The sequence below is a fragment of the Equus caballus genome, chromosome 30 (genome assembly GCF_041296265.1).
Source record: "Equus caballus isolate H_3958 breed thoroughbred chromosome 30, TB-T2T, whole genome shotgun sequence".
NCBI lineage: Eukaryota > Metazoa > Chordata > Mammalia > Perissodactyla > Equidae > Equus > Equus caballus.
In genome coordinates, this window is record NC_091713.1 from 8,469,544 (window position 1) to 8,491,971 (window position 22,428).

Consider the following 22,428-nt stretch of genomic DNA (forward strand, 5'->3'; position numbering starts at 1 on the left):
TTTGTTACTGTTTCTATTTGTTGCCCTTGTTCTTTGATCCTTTTTTCCTCTTCCACTCTTTTTCTGCCTTTTGTGGTTTTAATTGTGCATTTCATATGATTCCATGTTCTGTCCTTTCTTAGCAATGTTATACTTCTTTTTTTAGTGTTTTTAGTAGTTGCCTTAGAGTATGCAATATACATTTATAACCTATCCAAGTCCACTTTCAAATAATACTATCCTAACTCATGAGTAGTGTGGGTACCTCATAGTAACAAAATAATCCTAATTCCTCCCTCCCATACCTGTATCAACTGCTGTCATTCATTTCACATATATACAACCATACACAAATACATTAGATATATATATATAAGCATACAGAATTGAATACATTGTCGCTATTATAAGTTTGAACAAACTGTATCTGTTAGATCAATTAATAAGAAAAATTAAATTTTTATTTTGCCTTCACTTATTCTTTCTTTGGTGTTCTTCTTTTCTTTATGTAGAGCCAAGTTTCTAACCTATATCATTTTCCTTCTCTCTAAGCAACTGCTTTTAACATTTCTTGCAAGACAGACCCACTGGAAACAAATTTTTTCACCTTTTGTTTGTCTGAGAAAGTCCTTGTTTCTCCTTTGTTTATTTGAAGGATAATCTCTCAGGATAAAAAATTCTAGGTTGGTGGGTTTTTTTCTCTGAACACTTTAAATAATACACCCCACCTTCTTCTTGCTTGTGTGTTTCTGAGAAGCCAGATGCAATTATCTTTGTTCCTCAATAAGTGAGGTGTTTTTTCCCTCTGGCTTATTTCAGGAGTTTTTCTTTATCTTTGATTTTCCATAGTTTAAAAATCATATGCCTAGGTGTAGTTTTTCTGGAATTTTTCCTGCTTGGTGTTTTTTGAGCCTCCTGGATCTGTGGTTTGGTGTTTGACATTAATTTGGGGGGACTTCTTAGTCATATTGTTTCACATACTTCTTCTGTTCCTTTCCCTGTTTCTTCTTCTTCTGGTATTCCCATTATGTGTATGTTACACCGTTTGTAGTTGTCCTACAGTCCTTGGATACTTTGTTCTTTTTTTCCATCATTCTTCTCTTTGCTTTTCAGTTTTCAAAGTTCTTATTGATACATCCTCAAGCATAAAGATTATTTCCTCACCTGGATCCAGTCTACTACTAAGCCCATTAAAGTTATTGCTCATTTCTGTTACAGTGTTTTTGATCTCTAGCATTTCTTTTTGATTCTTTCCTAGAAGTCCATCTCTCCACTTACACTGCCCACCTGCACTTGCGTGCTCTCTATTTTATCTATTAGAGCCCTTAGTATATTCATCATAGTTTTTTAAATTCCCTGTCTGTTAATTCCAACATCCCTGGTATGTCTGGTTCTGATGCTTGCTCTGCCACTTCAAATTGTATTTTTTGCCCCTTCGTATGCCTTGTAATTTACTCTTGATAGCCAGACATGATATACAAGATAAATGGAACTGCTATAAATAGGCCTTTAGTAATGCGGTGGTAACGTGTGGGGATGGGGGCGTGGAGCATGTTCTATAGTCCTATGGCCAGGTCTCAGTTTTTGGGTGAACACATGTCTTTTTTTTTTAAGATTGGCCTGAACTAACATCTGTCGCCAATCTTCTTTTTTTCCTTTTTCTTCTTCTTCTCTTCCAAGCCCCCCAGTACATTGTTGTATATTCTAGTTGTAGGTCCTTCTGGCTGTGCTATGTGCGATGTCACCTCAGCATGGCCTGATGAGCTGTGCTAGGTTCCTGCCCAGGATGCCAACTGGCAAAAGCCTGGGCTGCTGAAGCAGAGCACGTGAACTTAACCATTCAGCCACGGGGCTGGCCCCTGAACACCTCTTTACACTGTGAACTTCACAAGTGCCTCTCAGGTTGTTTTCTCTCCCATTAGGTGGGACAAGATGCTAGAGTGGGCTGGAGTTGGGTATACCCCTTCTCCCATACAGAAGGCCAGAGATGACTGGTGCTGGGTATTTCCCTTCCCGCATGTCAGTAAAACTCTGATAATACCCAAGCAGGTTAGGTTCTGGTTAACTAGTTTCTCCTGAGGATAAGACTTGATAAGAAAAATAGAGAGTTCTAGAGTATTTCAAAATGGTTCCTTTTTCCCTCCTCTTACTAGAATCACAACAGGATTTTTCTCCAATATTTACTATGAGAACCTGATCAAGCTCCTAGAGGTAAAACTCACAAAAGTGGTGGATGGGGGGCTGTGACTGGGTCTCCCTGGGGTTTTTCACTCTCAGACTTGTCCACACTGAGCCTCCAGGAATTCGTCAATTGTAGTTCAGCTTTTCCTACCCGGGCACTGGTTCCCATGGTGGTTTCTGCTTGTGAGTCTCTGCTCTGCTAAGTGCTGACTGCCCACATTCATTTGTCTGTCTTTCTAATCTTGGGGGCAGGAATTTGCTCTGTGTCCTCCCCTCTCTACGGATCCAAGAAGAGTTGTTAGTTTTTCAGACTGTTCAGCTTTTTACTTGTTGTTAGGACATGGTGACCAAGGCAATCCATTTAATTATAGCAATATATATACTGGCATTAAAACAAGTGTATCCCTGTAAAATAAACATTTTTTGGCAGCATCTTGAGAGCTCACAGGTAGATTTCCAGACATTTGTTTCCCTGCCAAATGATTCCAATGTGAAAATGCTTGCTTAAAATGTTGCAGTAAAATAATGTTTATTTTAAAGTATTAATAGTAACCAAAAGTTTCTTGACCCTATCTAGGATCATTTTCTTTTGCAATCTTACCTTTCCAAAACCAGGTTACTTAACTATTGACCAGAAAACCTGTGTGGGTACCCAGGGAGTCTAATCTTTCCTTCCCTGGCCAGCTGTGTGTAAGTCCGGTTTGGGGAGCCTCAGCACTGTTGGCTACAAAGTCTATCAGCACTCTCTTATTGCAGTTTTCCTCTTAGTTGGGTTGGTACCCAGTGTAGCTGGTTGCTAGGCTCAGGGGCTTACAGTTGTGATAGGTCTCAGGCCTACAAGGCTGTTGTCAGTTCTCCTAGGAATGCAGCTGTATGGGGCTAGCCCTTGGCCCAGGGGCACTCAATTGTTTAAGGCTTTGGAAGGTGGGGCTGATCCTTTTTATGGCTATTTGTGAAGCACAAGTCTTCTGCTGCTGATAAGCCTCACCCCCCACAGGACCACATACACTGTCAACACAGTCCTGGTCCGTGCACCCATCTCAACCCTCTGGAGCGGACCCTGATGCCACACTGCAGAGGCCCCCACCTCTCCACCAATGCCCCCCCACAGTTCACCTGGTCCTCACACAGGCCCTGCCCCACAGAGGCAGACACACTTGCCCGCCTGTAGAGGATCAAGCCACCCAGTCAATGCAGGTTGAAAAGCAGCCTGAGGGCTTGCTGCTAGGTGGGGCCAGTCCCTAGGGCGGGTTGCCTGCCCTGGCTAAACTGGATTAAATCTGTGCTCTAGTGGGTTTGGCAGACCCCTGGGCTAACAGCCCAAGGGATGATCTTCAATCGCCCCTGCCAGTGTCTGTATCAGCACACCTGGACCAGGTCAGAACAATGATCCCCACCAATGTCTCAGTCTCCAGAGAGGTCCCTCCTCTCACCAAGATGCCCCAAGAGCCCACCAGGTGAGTCTCATTTCACGAAAGGACTGTAAACCTTCTCTCTGGTGATTTTAGGTTGCTGCAATGAGTGAGTTTGTGCATGGGACCTTTAAGACTTGGGTCTTTTGGACTTTTGGGCGATAGCTTTTCTGGGGGTGTCCCCATGATGAGGATTATCTTAGGCTGGTTAATTTTAAAACTGCAGATGAGAAGCAGGCTCTGAGGAGTGGAATTTGCTTGCCCTTTGATGAGAGATATTTGCATTTGTGAAGGAAGTCTCCATGCCTCCCTCTCTGCACCAGGAGGAAGGGGGGATGGCCTTATCTCTGGAAACTCTTAATGGGGAAGGCAAGGCTTTTAGTTGTTTACTGTCTGGCAACCTCATGTAACTGACCCCCCACCCAACATCTTCCTTTGTCTTTAGCTGAAGATAGTATTTAGGGTGGTGGCTTCTGGCCTTTACTTAATCCGAGTTGATTCTTATCTAAAAGTTATAGGACCACCCAATAGCCAGAACCCACCTGCACTGATACCATTTTAACTTTTTTACATATTCTTTCCTTTATCTTGTAAAGAGATAACTCACATACCTATGCCTTAAATTTAGCCTTACTCTCCACCCATGTTTGCAGCAGCAGCTGCCCATGCCAGCAGCATCTCTGACTGCCTGTGGGTCCTGTCCCCATGCTATTCCACACTATTCTCTAAATAAAAGAGCACTACCGCCAGATCTTGAGAGTCCAAGAAATCTTTCTTTCAACTCCTTGGCTCACTGACCCTGCATCATTTCTGCTGGCCCGTACAGGGAACTTGTTTCATCGGCTTGTGAGCTCAAGTTCTGGTAAGTGCCCTTTTTTCCTTGTGGTTTCTCTTTTTCGAGGATGGATCTAAATTCACTTCTCTCATCGGGAACTTTCTTGGACTGCTGTATGAATCCACGTTTGCTGCCCATGGCTACTCCATGGGGCAAATCGTGGCATTCAGCTTGAAGAGAATCAGTACCTTAAGCCTCAGGGTGATGTAGAATGAATTAATCCATTCCTTCCTGACTCTATCTCTAATATATAAATTTTACATGGGCACGGGTCAACCACTTAAGTCATTAGGATGTTCGCCAATCTCCAAGACTCCCGTGGAAGGTTTCTTTTCCTAAGGCTGGATTGGTATCCCTCCCTATGGCTCCTGACCACACTCTGAACTGCAGGAAAGTCCCAATTGGGACTCTGGTTCAAGGAAAGTACCAAACTCTAACCTTTGGTTGAGTATGGGAACCCCTTCTTGGGAAAAGGGCTCCAGCATGCAATTACGTAGAATGTCCCCCAGACTGGCAGAAAATTCCTCACTGTTTTTCTCTATCCTTTTATCTTGGGGACCACTCACCAGGCACCTATTCCTGCCAGGCAGAATAGGGAAGATGTACAAGGGATGCCCCTATCATCCCTTGCTACAGGAACCCCATTGGGGGGATTTTCAAGATAATGGCTCCTTTTCTCTCTGGGACCATTCACCAGGCACCTATTACTGCCAGGAAGAATAGGGAAGATGTTAAAGGGATGCCCCCATCATCCCTTGCTACAGGAACCCCAATGGGGGGATTTTCAAGGTAATGGCTCCTTTTCTTTCATCTCTCTTAAAGTTCCCCTTTTCTCTCGGGGACCATTCACCAGGCACCTGTTACTGCCAGGCATAACAGGGAAGGTATACAAGGGATGCAATGCCGGGGGACGCCCCCATCACCTCTTGCTATAGGAACCCCACAGGAGGAACAATGGCAGGATGCTGCCCTAGGTTCAGGGGGGATTTTTCAGGGTAATGGACCCGTTTCTTTCGTCTCTCTTACAGTTACTGTGGCCATTTTGGTCTCCTTTTGAGCTTTGCAACCGGGAAACAAAGAAATCTTTAAAAAGTCAAAGGCTCCACCCCTGGGAGCCCCCACTCTGGTTTCCGGGCCGGATCACCCTGGTGACCCCAAGTGGGGTGCCTTCTCTTGGCGGTTGAATCCTTGAGTATTTTACTCACCTACTGAGTCAGCTATGAGGGTAGGCAACCTGTGATTTATTCTGTGAACTGTCCTGCTGGGATAGTGTGCCCCAGCACGGGATCTGTTGTGTGACTTTTATCTTGATACCCTCTGGAAGAGGCCATGAGGGTGAGGTCTGATCGCTTCTTTTCCTTTCTTTGTCTGTTTCGCTCATCATTTCCTTTGTTATCACCAAGTCAAGGTTAAGTTCAGGCTGGACCTGAGCAGAACCTGGACCTTCTGTAAAATCGAAAACTTGAAAACCTTTTGCCAGGGACTTAACTCTCAACCCTGGCACTGGGAGCCCCAGTCCAGCCAGTTCCAGGCCTTTGCCTCCTGCTTTCCTGCCTCACCTTGTGCTGGCTCAGCAACTAAGTGCCCAGGCTGAGCGGGACTTGACTTAATCTTATAACTATGTTGACACCCGCAATCGGGCTCTGCACCCTTTCTCTAGCCGCAGTCAGTCAGATACCAGCTTTACTGCCATGGGGAACGCCCTACGCATCCCCGGAGACTAACCACTTGGTGCATTTTAACTAATTGGGAACACTTTTGATTGGATGGGTTATGGCCCAGAAATGCCATCTTGGAGAAAATTTGAGGGGTTTCTCTGTGCCTTTATGATGCAGTCGGACAGGTAGATCAACCTATAATGTAATTTGAGTTACAACCCAACTTCTGAGAAATTAAGAGCTCTGTTTAACTGGCTTAAAGCAAGCGCTTACATAAATTCTAAATGTAGTAGAATTAACCCAATGTCTTTCAAGTTAACGTAATGTGAATTAATAACCTTTGGTAAATGAAAGCTTGTTTAAATTTGTTGGTTTGATTTAAAATAGTCTTCTTGTCAGAGTTGTCAGTATTTGCATATGATGCAGGCACGCAGCCTGGGTTTACTAGTCAAATAAGTCCATGTTGTGTGTTAAATTCGTCAGCAAAATAATAGCTTTAAAGGGTGACTAGTTTTGTATAATGTCTCATGAGGTTTTCATGGGTAATCTGAATATAATTGTTGGAAACAAATGGTTTAAATAGATAAAAGTGGGTACAATAACTGTTTTATGGTCTGTATACTTGGGGGAAAAAACAGCTTCGAAATTCTTTTTGGTAACAATCTTGAGTTTTGCCAAGTTAAGTTAAATGATAAAAATCTAAGTATCTGGGTCATTTTTGGATTGAATGGAACACTGAAACATTGCTAAATGTACCTAAGTTATTTACTTTTGGCTTCTTATTGTAAAGAGGCTAAAAGTGTTTGGGTCTATTAAAAAGCATGCCTTGTGTTTTATTGTGTAGTGGCATGTTTCTAGAAATGATGAAGTGTTTAGAATGCTGGTATAAAAGACAATTCGTAATTGCTTACCTTTTCAGTGTTTACTAGGGTCTGTTAAGGTTTAAAAGTTCTAATTAACATATATAATTAAAGCTACTTGAAATTAATAAGCAAAACAGCTCTGTATACAAGGAAGTTAAAATGTGTGTTTTTAGTAAAGAGGGTATAAAGAATGGAAATATTTTTGTTTGATGGGTTAAGAAAGATAAATTTGTCCTAACGTACTAGAAAGGAAAAAAGAAAGAATTTGGGACAAATTCTGAAGGCAAAAAGAAAGTTGTAGAAGTTTTGTGAAGGAGAAATTCTGAAAGGAGTTTTATACCTGGTCAAGTACACTAAGATTAAAGTATCCAATTAAGTAAATGAGTTTTAATGTTAAAAGTAAGCTGTTGCAGAAATTAAAATTTGGTTTTCTCTCAAAGGATAAATTTCTTGAACTTTTGGTCTGCTCTTGATAAAGAGGTTATAAAAGGTGTTCCTTTGAGTAAGTCTACCTAAAAGACAAACCTGTTTTGTTAAAATAATGACTGAGGTCACTCTTAAGATTTTTGACTGTTTCTCATCACTTTGAATGGATACCTGAGCATTGTTCGACAGTGAGTGTTGTTTGAAAAAGTGTTTTAAAATCTTTTGGTATTTTTGACAAGCTTCTCCCTCAAAAATATTCAAGTCCTGAATAGCAGGGTTTCTTTCGAAAATACTAAACTAATTAGGCTTATTTTGCCTATTAAATTACATGGGAAGCATTGTCAAATAAGCGATGACAACTTTCTTAGGTGGTATTATGTGGGTAAATGCTATTAATATAGGTGTCTTAAAATTATATAGCATGCCTAAAATTCTGATCTGTCCTGGTTATTGGTCATAATGCTAGCTATTATCTAGAAGAGTTGTATGTCACAGAAATAGCTAAGTTTCTTTGTCAATTGCCCTTTGAGTCTTTCGTCTATTTGCAGATAGTTGCTGTTTTACTCTGATGCTTTTTGCTTTTGCAAATATGTTTCGTCTTCAAAGAAATTCCCGGAAAGGATTATGACACAAGATCTAAACTACAGGTTTCTGATAAACTTTCAGATTGTAAAACTGAACTGGGTAAGAAATTACAGAATTCTAACAGAAACTAAGCTCATAGATCTGCTAACAGAAGATTAAACTTAATAATCAATTATACAGGACTGTGTGAAATGATGAGGATGATTATAACTTTTTTATGACTTCTATTTGAGATATTGTTGAGTTTTGATGTGTTGTTTTGTTTTCTCATATTTAAGGAAATCTTTTTCTCTTTTGTCTTATGCTAACTATGTCTTATAGCAATTTAGTGAAATTATAATTTTATGAGCAGAACTGAAACATTTATCTTTTTCTCCCTACCTGATCCCTCCAGAGTTTGGAAACTCTCTGAGTAAGTATGGTTATTTCGTGGCAATGTTTGCATAAGTTCAATAAGAATCTGTTCTCCTTATAACAGGACACATTGGTTATGTTACCAAGTCTTTGACTGGAATGTCATATTTGAGAAACATACAGGCTCAGATATGATAAGACAGCTTTTCAGGAACAAAGATTGGACTTTCTGGAAATAAAGCCACTTGGAAATATTGGCCTGGTACCTTGTTTACAGAGATTCTGGCAATCTTACCTGGTAAGTAAGGAAGTTTGCTTATCTGGCAGGTGCAAGGAACCTCAGAATAATTTGGGGTACCTCGAGAAGAGAGAAATCCACCCAAATCTGTAGGTACTGCAGGCAAAATCTGACGGCAAGTCCTTGGCTTGGCTTTTCTGGCCTCGAGAGGCCTTTACAGTTCAATCTGAGATTCTTCATAAAAAATTCCAGCAAAGCAGATTTAAAAGAGCCTGTATAATCAATTGCTATTCTTGCTGCACTTATGTAAATACCTGGATCAAGTTTTATTAAAACTACACTTATTTTGCAAACCAGTTAATCTTAATTTGGCTATCTTTTGTAAAAATGAGGGTGATTTTAGAGAGAAAAATTATGTTTCAGTACAAGCTATAGTACACATTCATGGATATTAGATTCTAGCTCTTCTCTTCTACAAGATTCATCTATTACTAATCATAATGTCTCCTTGTGGCCATCTGTCTCTGACACCTGGGAGTTCCCTGGCCACAATCAAACCTTTTCCTTCAATACTACTGCCCAAATACTAACTAGGTTTGTCTTGTCACAGGTAGATCATAAACAAATTCCAAAGGTAAAGTCCCCAACTTATCGATACACACAGGATAGACTATATCAAATTTGGGACGAATATATTTGGCTCACTCCTACTAGTGGTCAACTCAGTCAAAAGGCCACTCTACGTTGGGAACAAACCAATCACACCTGTGATACATGGCCTAATAGCGCCCGACCTATGGGAAAAATTCCCCATTATATGTGTTCTCATATCATAGCCTTAAGAAATACTAATTGTTTTGGGACTGACTGGGACAGACGGCCCGGCGTATGTTGGTTAGCCCCTAGTGGCACTCAGTGGTTATGTGGCTCCAACGTATGGCCTTGGCTGCCACCTGGAAGGATTGGACGATGTACCCTAGGTTTCGTCTGGATGCAAGGTAGAACTACATTTACTATATCTCCTCCTGCTAACCTACCCAACCTGCAACAGCGCTGGACTCGTTCTGTCTCCTACTGGTATGACCACCTTGCCTCAATTTTCCTTCTCCAGTTAAGAATAGAAAGTGTCACCTGGCACATGGAAGCTCTAAACAAATTTACTATAAAGGCATTAAATGATATACAACATAGTCTTTTGCTGCTTGATTTAGAAGTATCCCAAATGCATAAGGCAGTCCTCCAAAACCGAATGGCACTGGATGTCTTGACAGCAGCACAGGGTGGCACTTGTGCCTTTATAGAAACTGAATGTTGTGTTTATATTCCTGACTACCATCAAAATATCTCTGGCTATCTATCTGAAATGAGCCACCAAATTAAATCCATGTCTGACCCTACCCTATCTCTAAATGATTGGTTGAACTTATGGTCAGGTCCAGGTTTCTGGACTATCAAAACTTTATTCACTGGGTTAATCATATTGCTTGTATTTCTTATTATAATTTGTTGTCTATTTCATTTTTTTGTCTTCTGCATGTCAACAAAGTTTCACCTCCTGCACCAGCTCTCATCAAATGCTTCTCTCGTCTCCAGAGGATCTGTATACCTTGTCAGCCTTGGACTCCACAAGTGCAACCTTCCGGTCCACTGAACCTCCTACCTGTACCCATGGCCCCATTTAGGGACAGCTCTATGACCTTGTACAGCTGGAAGTAGTTACAGAAGACTGACCACCGTCCATATCCCCAAAAGATTTCGGGGCCAAATGGGTTCAGGGGGGGTTTATGATAAGGATTATCTTAGGCTGGTTAATTTTAAAACTGCAGATGAGAAGCAGGCTCTGAGGAGTGGAATTTGCTTGCCCTTTGATGAGAGATATTTGCATTTGTGAAGGAAGTCTCCATGCCTCCCTCTCTGCACCAGGAGGAAGGGGGGATGGCCTTATCTCTGGAAACTCTTAATGGGGAAGGCAAGGCTTTTAGTTGTTTACTGTCTGGCAACCTCATGTAACTGACCCCCCACCCAACATCTTCCTTTGTCTTTAGCTGAAGATAGTATTTAGGGTGGTGGCTTCTGGCCTTTACTTAATCCGAGTTGATTCTTATCTAAAAGTTATAGGACCACCCAATAGCCAGAACCCACCTGCACTGATACCATTTTAACTTTTTTACATATTCTTTCCTTTATCTTGTAAAGAGATAACTCACATACCTATGCCTTAAATTTAGCCTTACTCTCCACCCATGTTTGCAGCAGCAGCTGCCCATGCCAGCAGCATCTCTGACTGCCTGTGGGTCCTGTCCCCATGCAGCAGCACCTCTGACTGCCCATGGGTCCTGTCCCCATGCTATTCCACACTATTCTCTAAATAAAAGAGCACTACCGCCAGATCTTGAGAGTCCAAGAAATCTTTCTTTCGACTCCTTGGCTCACTGACCCTGCATCACCCACAGCAGTCAATAGCCAGCAAAGCCAGACAGTAAGACCCCAATCTCAGTTGGGCTGAGTCTGAAGGATGCTTATAGCAGTATGGCCCCAGCGCCAGACCTCACTCCTCCAGGGAGGGCTGTGTACCTTAGGGTGGCTCCCGCTTGGACAGCTGAGAAGCTCCGATTCTCCCAAAGGTGGCTTTTTTCCTCTCCAGCAGGAATTTCTGCCTCTTCTGCCTTCGTCAGGACTGTCCCTTGTCGTGGGGGTTCTTCTTATCCAGTTTTCAGTTTTCAATCCAGGGTAATTCTTCCAAAAATTGTTGTAACCTGGTTGTGTTCGTGGGAGGAGGCGAGTTCAACGTCTGCTCACATCACCATCTTGATGAGATCTAGATGATTATATTTTAAAAACATATTTTATGCCTATAAGTTTATTAGAATGAAATGTAATGTGATCAAATGTGTTATCACTAATTTTTAAAAATATTTTGGTAATCAAACTGTTTCTCTCTATATAATTGTGTATATGTAACATTGCAAGTTGGCACTAACTGTAGTCCACTAGATCTTTATTAGTTATTAACATACCACAGATTAAGATTTTAAGTTTTGAGAACTTCCATGTAGTGTTTGACCGATAACATATTTACATCAGTAGAGAAAAAAACAATTAAAGCCACAGAATCCAGAGTGGAAAGAGAATTTGACATCAGTTAGCCCTCTCACCTAACGGAAGGACCCTCTGAAACATGCTCATGCATCATGGATCAGGGTCTGGTTTATTGTTCTCCACGGGAAGACTAATCACTGGCTGTGTTTTGTGTTTGTAAAAAGTATTGTATTGACTGTGGCCATCGCTAATGAAAAATGTGCTTCCTGAGGGCTCACAAAAATCAAAGATCCATACTTGGTCCCCCTTCACAAGGTACAAAGTCTTATTTAAACTTAACTCTTTATTAGTCATGCCAATGCAAATTTAAATGGTCATAATTCATAAATGTGCTCTGGAAATGATCAATTTCTTGCTACAGAGCATGTCTAAACTACAATCTGAACATATATGAGAAAATAAGTGGTTGATAATCCAAGTAACTCAGCCTGTTTATTTCATGGCTACATCTAATTCAATATCAGAAATGTTATCTCAAAAATTAAATAAAGCTAAAATGAATATGTAAGTTTTCTGTAAGGTATTTGCAATTTTGCCAAGCTTGGGGGAAAATATTAGCAATATTATATTTCATTTCACAGAAATTTCATGTCCAGCAGGTGTTCTAGAAAATGTTACTTTTTATGGAGTGCCCATTTAGCAAAAAATGGAACAACCGTATATGGAAATAAGCACTTGTACAAGATGGGCAGATGGTGAAGCAAGACCAGAAATATTACCAGAAGCATAATTTTATAAAAGAACCACTGCAATATACACCTCATTTCAGACAATTTTGTATATTTTGAGTTGTAATATACATTTTAATATTAAAAACATTAATATTAAATTAATATTAAAAAATACATTTAGGGGCCGGCCCGGTGGTGTAGTGGTTGAGTTCACGCACTCCGCTTTGGCAGCCCGGGGTTTGGACCCAGCACTGCTGGTCAGACTATGCTGTGGCAGCGTCCCAGATAAAGTAGAGGAGGACGGACACAGGTGTTGGCTCAGCGACAATCTTCCTCAAGCAAAAAGAGGAGGATTGGAAACTGATGTTAGCTCAGGACCAATCTTCCTCACACACACACACACACACAAATATATATATATATACATTTAAAAATATACTAAAATATACTGTATACTGATTCATTTAGATAAAATGAAAACCCCTAAGGTATTTGTTTAAGAGTGTTAACAAATAGGAACACTTTTCAATTATTTTGTACCCTCCATTCCCCATGCATTTTCAGGGGTGTTTATTAGATACTATTTCTTAAGTGTGCTTTCAAAAGTAATGTCCTTATATTAACTTGATCAATTGTTTTCTCTTCCCTTAAAAAATAATTCAAAATGATAAAAAGTGAAAGTGTACTAAAATGCACTTTCAGAAAAGAAACGTTTTTGCTCCTTAACTTCCTTATAATGAAATGCAGCTGGAAGAGAGAGTGCAAGGTGGGAACAGGCGCAATACCATTCAGGGTCTTTTTTGTAAGATACATTAAAGGACTCTGGATTTTGTCCTAAGGGCAATAGATTTCAAGAGAAGATTTACAATGCAGGGGATGTCTGGCCAAATTTACAAGCAAGGAAGATCACTCTTGTGGCTCTGAGGATAACTCAACTGGAGGCTCAGAGGCCGTTAGGAGGTTCACAGAGTGACCCAGACAAGAGGTGGTTAATGATCCCACTGCACCCTATGCTTTCCTATAACACTGTGATTGCTTGGCTATTTGCCTTCCCCACCTGCATAAGACTGTACATCCAGTAAAGTGAGAGGCCTCATGTGTTTTCATCTCTGTTGTATCACAAAACGAGTACTAAGTGATCAATACAACTTATGATTAATGATTAAATGATAAGAAAATAAATGAATAAACCACACAGATGCTAAACTTAATGCAAATACCCAATAAGCATCACACTCTATAGCTCAGGCAAGCTTCCAGCCTTGCTCTCCCAAGCACCTGCAACCGCAGACACACACCACCATATTCAGCCACATTTGAGAACTTAAATACAGCAATTACATAATTCTCGAGTGGAAAAAATGAAGAAGATGATGCGTAAGAAATAGTAGTTTAGATAATTTCAGATGGTGTTACCAGAATAAGTTAGTTACTAACTGGAGGCTTGGAATGCGAAGGGTGGAGGAGAGGCCAGGTTTGTATCATTCATTCATTTACTCGACTAACAAACATTGGTTGAGCACCCACTATACATTAGGCACTGTGTTCCTCGAACATCTATAAACAACGTGGTCCCTGTGCTCTGGACTCACTGTTCACATCCCAGTTTTGCCAGGCGGTGTGTGATCTTGTGCAAGTTACTTAGGGACTCTGTGCCCTCATCCTCAGTCTGTAAAATGGAGCTAAAGATAGTACCTATCCCATAGAGCCATTGTGGGCATTAAATGCTATATGTAAAGTGCTTGCTACATAGTCAGTGCTCAAAAATATAAGCTATTTTTATTATGTTAAATTTGGAATTTGTAATTTGGGGATTATCTTTACTTTGTATCCTAAAATGTGAAAGCTGGGTGTATTAGCCTCATTTCCAGGATGGGTGTGGGGAATAGGTTTGAATGAACAAATTTTACGCATGTACTATATGCCAGACACAAGATTAAGTGTTTTCTATACATGATTTTATTTAGAAGACAGAGTTCTGGAGTCAGACAAAACTGGCTTGAATCCTCAAGCTCTTACCAGCTTCATCAAATTGTCAAATCTCCCCAAGGCTCAGTTTCCTCATCTATAAAGTGGGGATGATGATGATGGATGATGATAATATTGATAATGATGATAACAGCTACCTTGCAAGGTTGCTGTGAGGATTAAAGGCAGCAGTGTCTGTAGAGACCCTGGCTCATAGCAGTGCTCATTAGACGTGAGCTGCTATTATCTTTTCCCACAAAGTCACCAGGAGTAGGCACTAATATCCTTATCTAACAGACAAGGTTATTGAGTCTTAAAAAGTTAAATGAGTGATTTGAGGACAAATATCTAGTAAAATTGGGAAATTGAAGATTCAAGCCCAAGACTGTGTCGCTCCAAAGATTCTATTCTTTTAGCTACGTTACTCTACTTCTCATTGCTTTTAGAAAGTTGTTAAGATTATAAATAAGTATTATCATATAATAGAGTTGGCATTTAAGATTGATGTAACTATAATTCTTCATAAGAAAAAGCTTAGAATCTTTGGAATGTTTACAAGTTTTATAATACTCGTATATACTTGTAAGAAAAGACAAAGAATTGTATAATTTTATATTAATATGCGGCAAATAATGAAATAAGACTCAGGGGTCCTAAGCTTTTGTTTCCTACTGAAGATAATTGCACCAATTATGGCCAGTTTTATAGCCCGTTTTTGAAATGTTCCCACAGTAGGGTCTTAAAAATTATAGGTCAAGCAACAATACTACAGTAGGGGTTCTAACCAGACATGAAGGTTTGCAAGCAAGACTTATTTTATTTCTGCTTATCCCACTTAAGGGAACATTTCATAATACCAACAAAAAGCAAATAACCAAACAAAAAACAGTAAAAACCTGACCCAAAACTTTAAGAACAGAATTAGGTTGATTTTCATTCTTTATAGAGACAACTTAGTGGGGAATAAAGCAATAGTGAGAAAAATAGAATGAATAGAAAAACTAAAATGGGGAAAACATAGCTTGAATAGAAAACATACAGAAATTGGGGGGAGGGAGTAAATAAAATACATAAAAGAGACTGAGTGCTTTTTTATTTTAGTAAAACGCAACCACATGAGAGGCTCTCATATGATTATGATCTAAACCCAAAAGTCAGATTGAATCCTCATGTAATTTTAAGCTCTAATAGGTCCTGATAAACTAAACTTCTCATGACATACTTGTGATTCCTTTAGCAGAAAAGTTTGTTTTCAAGATACAAAGAACTACAAACATACAAATTTTTATAAAAACATTTCAGGGGCCAGCCTGGTGGCACACCAGCTAAGCTCGCACATTCTGCTTCGGCGGCTCAGGGTTCACCAGTTCAGATCCCGGGTGTGGACCTACACACCGCTTGTCAGGCCACGCTGTGGCAGGCGTCTGACATATAAAGTAGAGGAAGGTGAGCACAGATGTTAGCTCAGGGCTCATCTTCCTCAAAAAATAAATAAATAAATAAACATTTCACAAATTTAATGCATTAATCATGCACTCCCAGAGTCTTAATAGTTCATGTTTTGGGCTGCCAAGTCGATTTGTCTAGCTTTATGCCCTTCCTCACCCAAGTGACAGTCCCATATTTCTACTGCATATCTCACCTCCTCAAACTCAACCAATCCAAAATCAAACTAATTTTCCATCAGACTCTTCATCCATCTTGAGATGGAGGGTCCTCTGAAGTCTAATTGCCTGTGGGCCATCTGCTCATGCCACCAGCTCTAAAACAGGCTAGTCCATTAATACTTTCTTGACTGATTTCCCTGCGACTGGCCAATTCTCTCTATTCTTGTAGATCCCTTTTTTAGATCCCAGGTACTATCATTTCAAACCAAAATCTGAGAAAGGATTATGATTGTAAATAACATTCAATAAAGTTTATTGAATGAAAGATGATCTTGGAGAAGATAGGGAAATGGGGTGAAAGCTGGATTGTTACGGGTGAGGCAGTAACAAAGCAAACGAGAAGTAATATTTCTTGAACTGACTGAAACCTGGCATTAAGTATAACTTTCTTTTAAGAATTTAGCAAGGAAAAAGATGAAACCAATACAATTGAAAGGTCGATAGGACTAAGAGAAAAAAATCCTTAGCGTTTTGAGAATGTTTGTGGGCAAAAGGGAAGAAATCATCAAGACAGAAATCTGAAGATAGAAGTTCTTATTACCTGCAGTCTCGTACCTTCCACTTCACTCTTCACATAGTTGCCAAAGCGGAACATGTAAAATGCATATCTGATCACATCACTTTCCAGCTACAAACCCTCCAGAAACTCCCTATCATCTGCAGGATAAAGCCAAACATCCTTAGCAGTCCAGAGGAAAATCTCCCTGATCTGGTCAGCTACTTCTGCCTTGCTCTTGAAATCGTGTGCAGTGTTTCTCAAGAGTGAGACCACCAATACTAGGCCAGTTGTATGAGAATCACCCAAGAGCTTGTTAAAAATATGTGTCTATGAGCTCTGCCCCTGGAAATTCTGATTCAGTATCCTGGGTAGGGCCAGGAATCTGTATTTTCACAAAGTACCCCAGGGGGTTTGATGAGCAGTGCTTGGGGAACAATGACCTTAGTGTAACAGGGTAGTTTTAAAGAACACCAGGCTTTGCAGCCAGAAAGAATCCCAAACAAATCCCTGATCTAACCTTTATGGGCTAAGTGGCCTTGGGCAAGTTATTTAGTTTCCCTAAGGACTGAAGATATTTTTCTTTGCTAAAATGGGAATAATACCTTACTCACAGCACATTATTAAGTATTAAATGAGAAAATGTATACAAAATACTCAGAATATGTATATAAATATAAGCTAAGTATGTATGTAAACACTTAATAGATGCTAATAACTCTATTTAAACCATCCAGCTCCCCCCCATTCCCTACCTTGGCTCATGCTCCTCCCTCTGCACCATCCAGCTCCTCCCCATTCCCTACCTTGGCTCATGCTCCTCCCTCTGCCTGGTACTCTCCCTCATTTTCTTCCTGCTGACTTCTAAACCTCGAAGATGTTGTTTCTCAATCTCCCCCACCAAGCCTCCAGCCACACTCCCAATCTGCCTTCTCTTGTTCTCCAGGCTGGGCCAAGAACCTGTCCTCTGTGATTCCACAGCACCCTCTGCTCACTTCTCTTCATTCATGCAATCATATTTATTAAGCACCTGCTATGTACCAGACACTGAAAACATATTGGAGAACCAAACAGATGTGCTGACATTCTAATGGAAAATCAGATATTAAACAAATTACACAAATTATTGTGATTGTGATTAAATCGTTGCAATCAATTATTTGTGTCTGTCTCTCCCCACTAAATACTAAGTCCTTCAAAGCTATATTAAATTTATCTTTATACCTCTGGCATTCAACAATGTTTGGCATAAAAGAGCTATTAATAAAAAATCAACTAAACAGAAGGAAGGCTATTTAATGAAGGAAAGTCCTGGAGAAGACAAGAGTAGAGGAGATCATGAATACTAATGAGAAAATTAACCTTGAACAAGAGAAGGGACAGCTCTTCTACTAAAACAACTAAAGGAGGGTAAGAAAGGAGAGTATTGATGAAGATATGTTTAAAGGTAGAGACAACAAGTTAAGGGAATTTAGGCCTGGTGGCTACCATTTCTGAAATATAAAGCAAGATCATCTACTGAGAATAAGGAGGTGGAAGTTGGATCAGGCAGCTTTAGGCAGACTTCTCCCTGTCACCCACCACCCACACCAGCAGGGGCTAAAGTAAATAGCCATGGATGGCTCTTCCTCCTCCTATTCTTCCTCTTCTTCCTCCACTTTCACTTCCTCCTTCTCCTTCTCCTTCTTTTTTCTCCCTCTTTTTTCTCCTCTTCTTCCTCTCCTTTTCCTCCTGCTTTGGTTTTTGGCTCCCAACATCCAAATACTCTCCCTATTTGGAGGGAATCCCTGTTGAGTATATTAGCAGAACACAGTGTCTTCTCTCTCATTAAGTAAGCCAAAGAGGATAGATCTTCCCTCCCCCGGTTTCTGGTGGCAAAGGCACAGGCATGTAACCTAGGCTCAGTCAATCAGATGTTCTTGTGCCACATTTTGAGTCTTAAGGAGGTAATACAAAAATGTAGGGACAATTTTTCAATTACCTATGGTGATGGCAGAAGCACTAACAGCAAGAATTTAGTAGCAGTGGCATCAGCAGTGGCACATTAACCAGATTGTCCTTGTGGCATGACCTTAGCTGTGGTACAGGCTGCTGAACCTCCTTGGTTCTTTGCCCATTGTCCAAGCTAGTTCTCCAACTTCCCTGTTGATTTTCTGAGCTCCCTGCTATCTTCTAATAAAGTCCCTTTCTACTTACATTAGCCAGAATCAGTTTTGTTTGATTGATAAACTGGGAAGCAGGAGGGGAGAGAAGGATCAAGGAAACTAGAGGTCTATATAAGATCCAATAGAAATATTTTATATATACATAAGGAAGCAGAGCACCACTGGAAACCTAGGAGATTGTGGTTGGTCAACAGAATGAAAGAGTAAAGATTTCAAAATGTCTCATAGGGTCTAGCCATGAGAATAGGATGTTGAAAAGGAGTGGAAGTGAAGCTCATTGAAGTTCGAAAGAACAAGAAATTATAAAACTAGTTTGGTGGATGGGTGGTCCACATGGTCACTGAAGTCACTTGGAATTGGGATTGACAGAAAACTGACAGAGAATAGCCAAAGTCTTCACTCAACAAAGACTAAGCTAGAGAGAGGCTAATAAATGACAGTAACAGAGAGAAGGTGAATAAGATGGGAGAAATTTCAAAGGTAGAAGAAATTGTATATATTTATATAAGAATAGAAGAGCAATAATTCGGAATTGAAAGTGGGCTGACTCAACTTACTCCTTGGAGACAAAAAGATATGAGAGAATCAATAGCCCTTACTCAAGATGGCCCCAAAAGAAATGGTATTCCAGAAGGAAATCCATGATTAAGTTAATAAAAAGAGATGAGGGGATGGTCTATAAAAAGAGTAATTGTAAAGACAATTATTGAGGGATCTCGTCAAGATGGCGGTGTGAGCAGACGATGAATTCATCTCCTCCCATGAACACAACCAGGTTACAACAATTTGTGGAAGAATTACCCTGGATTGAAAACTGAAAACTAGATAAGAAGACAAGGGACAGTCCTGACGAAGGCAGAAGAGGCAGTAATTCCTCCTGAAGAGGAAAAAAGCTAACTTTGGGAGCAGCAGAGGTTCTCAGCTGTCCAGGTGGGAGACACCCTAAGGTACACAACCCTCCCTGGAGGAGTGAGGTCCGGAGTGGGGGCGATACTGCTGTAAGCATCCTTCAGACTCAGCCCAAGTGAGAAGGGGGTCTTACTGTCTGGCTTTGCTGGCTATTGAATGCTGTGGGGACACCCCAGAAAAGCTATCAGCTGAAAGCCAAAAAGACCCGGGTCTTAAAGGGCCCACGCACAAACTCACTCATTGCAGCAACCTAAAATCACCAGAGAGAAGGCTGACAGTCCTTTGGTGAAATGAGACTCACCTGGTGGGCTCTGGGGGCATCTTGGTAAGAGGAGGGACCTCTCTGGAGACTGAGACATTGGTGGGGGTCATTATTCTGACCTGGTCCAGGCGTGCTGATATGGACACTGACAGGGGCCATTGAGGTTCATCCCTTGGGCTGTTAGCCCAGCAGTCTGCCAAACCCACTAGAGCACAGATTTAATCCAGTTTAGCCAGGGCAGGCAACCCGCCCTAGGGACTGGCCCCCCCTAGCAGCAAGCCCTCAGGCTTTGACTTTTTCAAAGTCAAAAGCTTGCATTGACTGGGTGCCTTGATCCTCTACAGGCAGGCAAGTGTGTCTGCGTCTGTGGGGCAGGGCCTCTGTGAAGACCAGATGAACGGTGGGGGGGCATTGGTGGAGAGGTGGGGGTCTCTGCAGTGTGGCATCAGGGTACACTCCAGAGGGTTGAGAAGGGTGCATGGAGCAGGACTGTGCTGACAGTATATGTGGTCCTGGGGGGGGTGAGGCTTATCAGCAGCAGAAGACTTGTGCTTCACAAATAGCCATAAAAAGGATCAGCCTCACCTTCCAAAGCCTGAAACAATTGAGTGCCCCATGCTGAGGGCTAGCCCCACTCAGCTGCACTCCTAGGAGAACTGACAACAGCCTTGTAGGCCTGAGGCCTATCACAACTGTAAGCCCCTGAGCCTAGCAACCAGCTACACTGGGTACCAACCCAACTAAGAGGAAAACTGCAATAAGAGAGTGCTGATAGACTTTGTAGCCAACAGTGCTGAGGCTCCCCAAACCAGACTTACACACAGCTGGCCAGGGAAGGAAAGATTAGATTCCCTAAGTACCTGCAGTGGGAGCAACCCTGCCACAGCAGAAGGACACAAGTAGCCCACAAAGGGGTCACTCCTGGTTCTTATGCACTGGTGATGAGAAGGAAGCACACTGCTGGGCCTCATAAGGCATCTCATACATAAGGCCACTTCTCCAAGATCAGGAGACTTAGTCAACTGACCTACTACAAAGAAAATAGCACAGAGAAAGAGGGATAATGAGGAGGCAAAGGCATACTTTCCAAGCAAGGGAACAGTACAAAACACCAGAAAAAGAACTAAGTGAAGCAGAAACTAGTGACCTACTTGGTAAAGAGTTCAAACAAAATATGAGGATGTTCACAGATATACTGAGAAGACTGGATGAACACAGTGAGCTCATCAGCAAAGAACTGGGAGATATAAAAAAAGAACCAATCAGAAATGAAGAATACAATACTCAAAATGAGAAATTCACTAGAGGGACTCAATAGCAGAGTAGAAGATGCAGAAGAACAGATCAGCAAGCTAGACGAAAGACTAGAGGAAATCACCCAAGCAGAACAGAAAAGAGAAAAAAGAATTAGACAGAACGAGAACAGTCTAAGGGAACTCTGGGACAATATCAAGCATCCTAACATTCAGATTATAGGGGTCCAGAAGGAGAAGAGAGAGACAAAGGGGCAGAAAATTTATTTGTCAAAATAATAGAGGAAAATTTTCCTAACCTGAGGAAGGAAACAGACATCCAAGTTCAGGAAGCACAGAGAGCTCCAAACAAGAGAAGCCCAAAGAGGCCCACACCAAGACATATTATAATCAGAATGTCCAAAATTAAAGACAAAGAGAGAATCCTAAAAGCAGCAAGAGAAAGGCAACAAGTGGCATATAAAGGGAAGCCCATCAGGCAGTCAGTGGACTTCTCAGTCGAGACCCTACAGGCGAGAAGAGAATGGCACAACATATTTAAAGTGCTAAAAGGAAAAGACCTACAGCCAAGAATACTCTATCCATCAAGGATGTCATTCAGAACGGAAGGAGAGATAAAGAGTTTCCCAGACAAGCAAAAATTAAAGGAGTTTATCACCAAGAAACCAGTTCTACAAGAAATGCTGAAGGGACTTATTTAAGTGGGAAAGAATATCCACAAATAGAGATTTAAAAAAATCAAAAAAACCCCACAAAACAGCAACAAACAAACCAGGCAATATAATCACTTGTAAGGTAAAAGTATAGTAAAGGCAGCAGATCAACTACCTGTGAAGACAATATGAAGGTATAAGGACAAACGTACTAAAATTACCTATTTCAATGATAAGAGGGTAATGGATATACACACACTAAACAAAAGACTATATATGATGTGAAAAACATATAATGTGGGAGGAGGGGAGTGAACAAGTAGAGCTTTTAGAAAGAGGTCAAGCTAGAGAGTCTATCTACTCAATATAGACTGTTATATGCATAGTATATTAAATAGGATCCTCATGGTAACCACAAACCAGAAACCTATAACAAGCAGGAAAAAAAGTAAGACAAAAGAAATCAAACCACAAGAGAAAAAGAAAGGAACTGAGAAGAACTACTAAAACACCCCCAAAAAAGAAAAAATGACAAAATGGCAATAAATACATATTTATCAATAGCTACTTTAAACATCAATGGACTAAATGCTCCAATCAAATGCCATAGGGTGGCCAACTGGATAAAATAACAAGACCCATGTATATGCTGCATGCAAGAGACACACTTCAGACCTACAGACACTCACAAACTGAAAGTGAAAGGATGGAAAAAGATATTCCACGCAAATGGCAAAGAAAAGAAAGCGGGGGT

General features: G+C 40.9%; 1 long non-coding RNA gene across 7 annotated transcripts in view; it reads right to left on the minus strand.

The window, feature by feature from the left end:
- The window catches only part of LOC100630169 (uncharacterized), a 105,289-nt gene that overhangs the window by 77,410 nt on the left and 5,451 nt on the right, over window positions 1-22,428 (minus strand). For all 7 annotated transcript variants that reach the window (XR_001380261.3, XR_001380260.3, XR_002805157.2 and 4 more), the window contains one exon: window positions 11,106-11,349. This is a non-coding gene — a long non-coding RNA (uncharacterized lncRNA). The remainder of the gene's footprint in view (window positions 1-11,105; window positions 11,350-22,428) is intronic.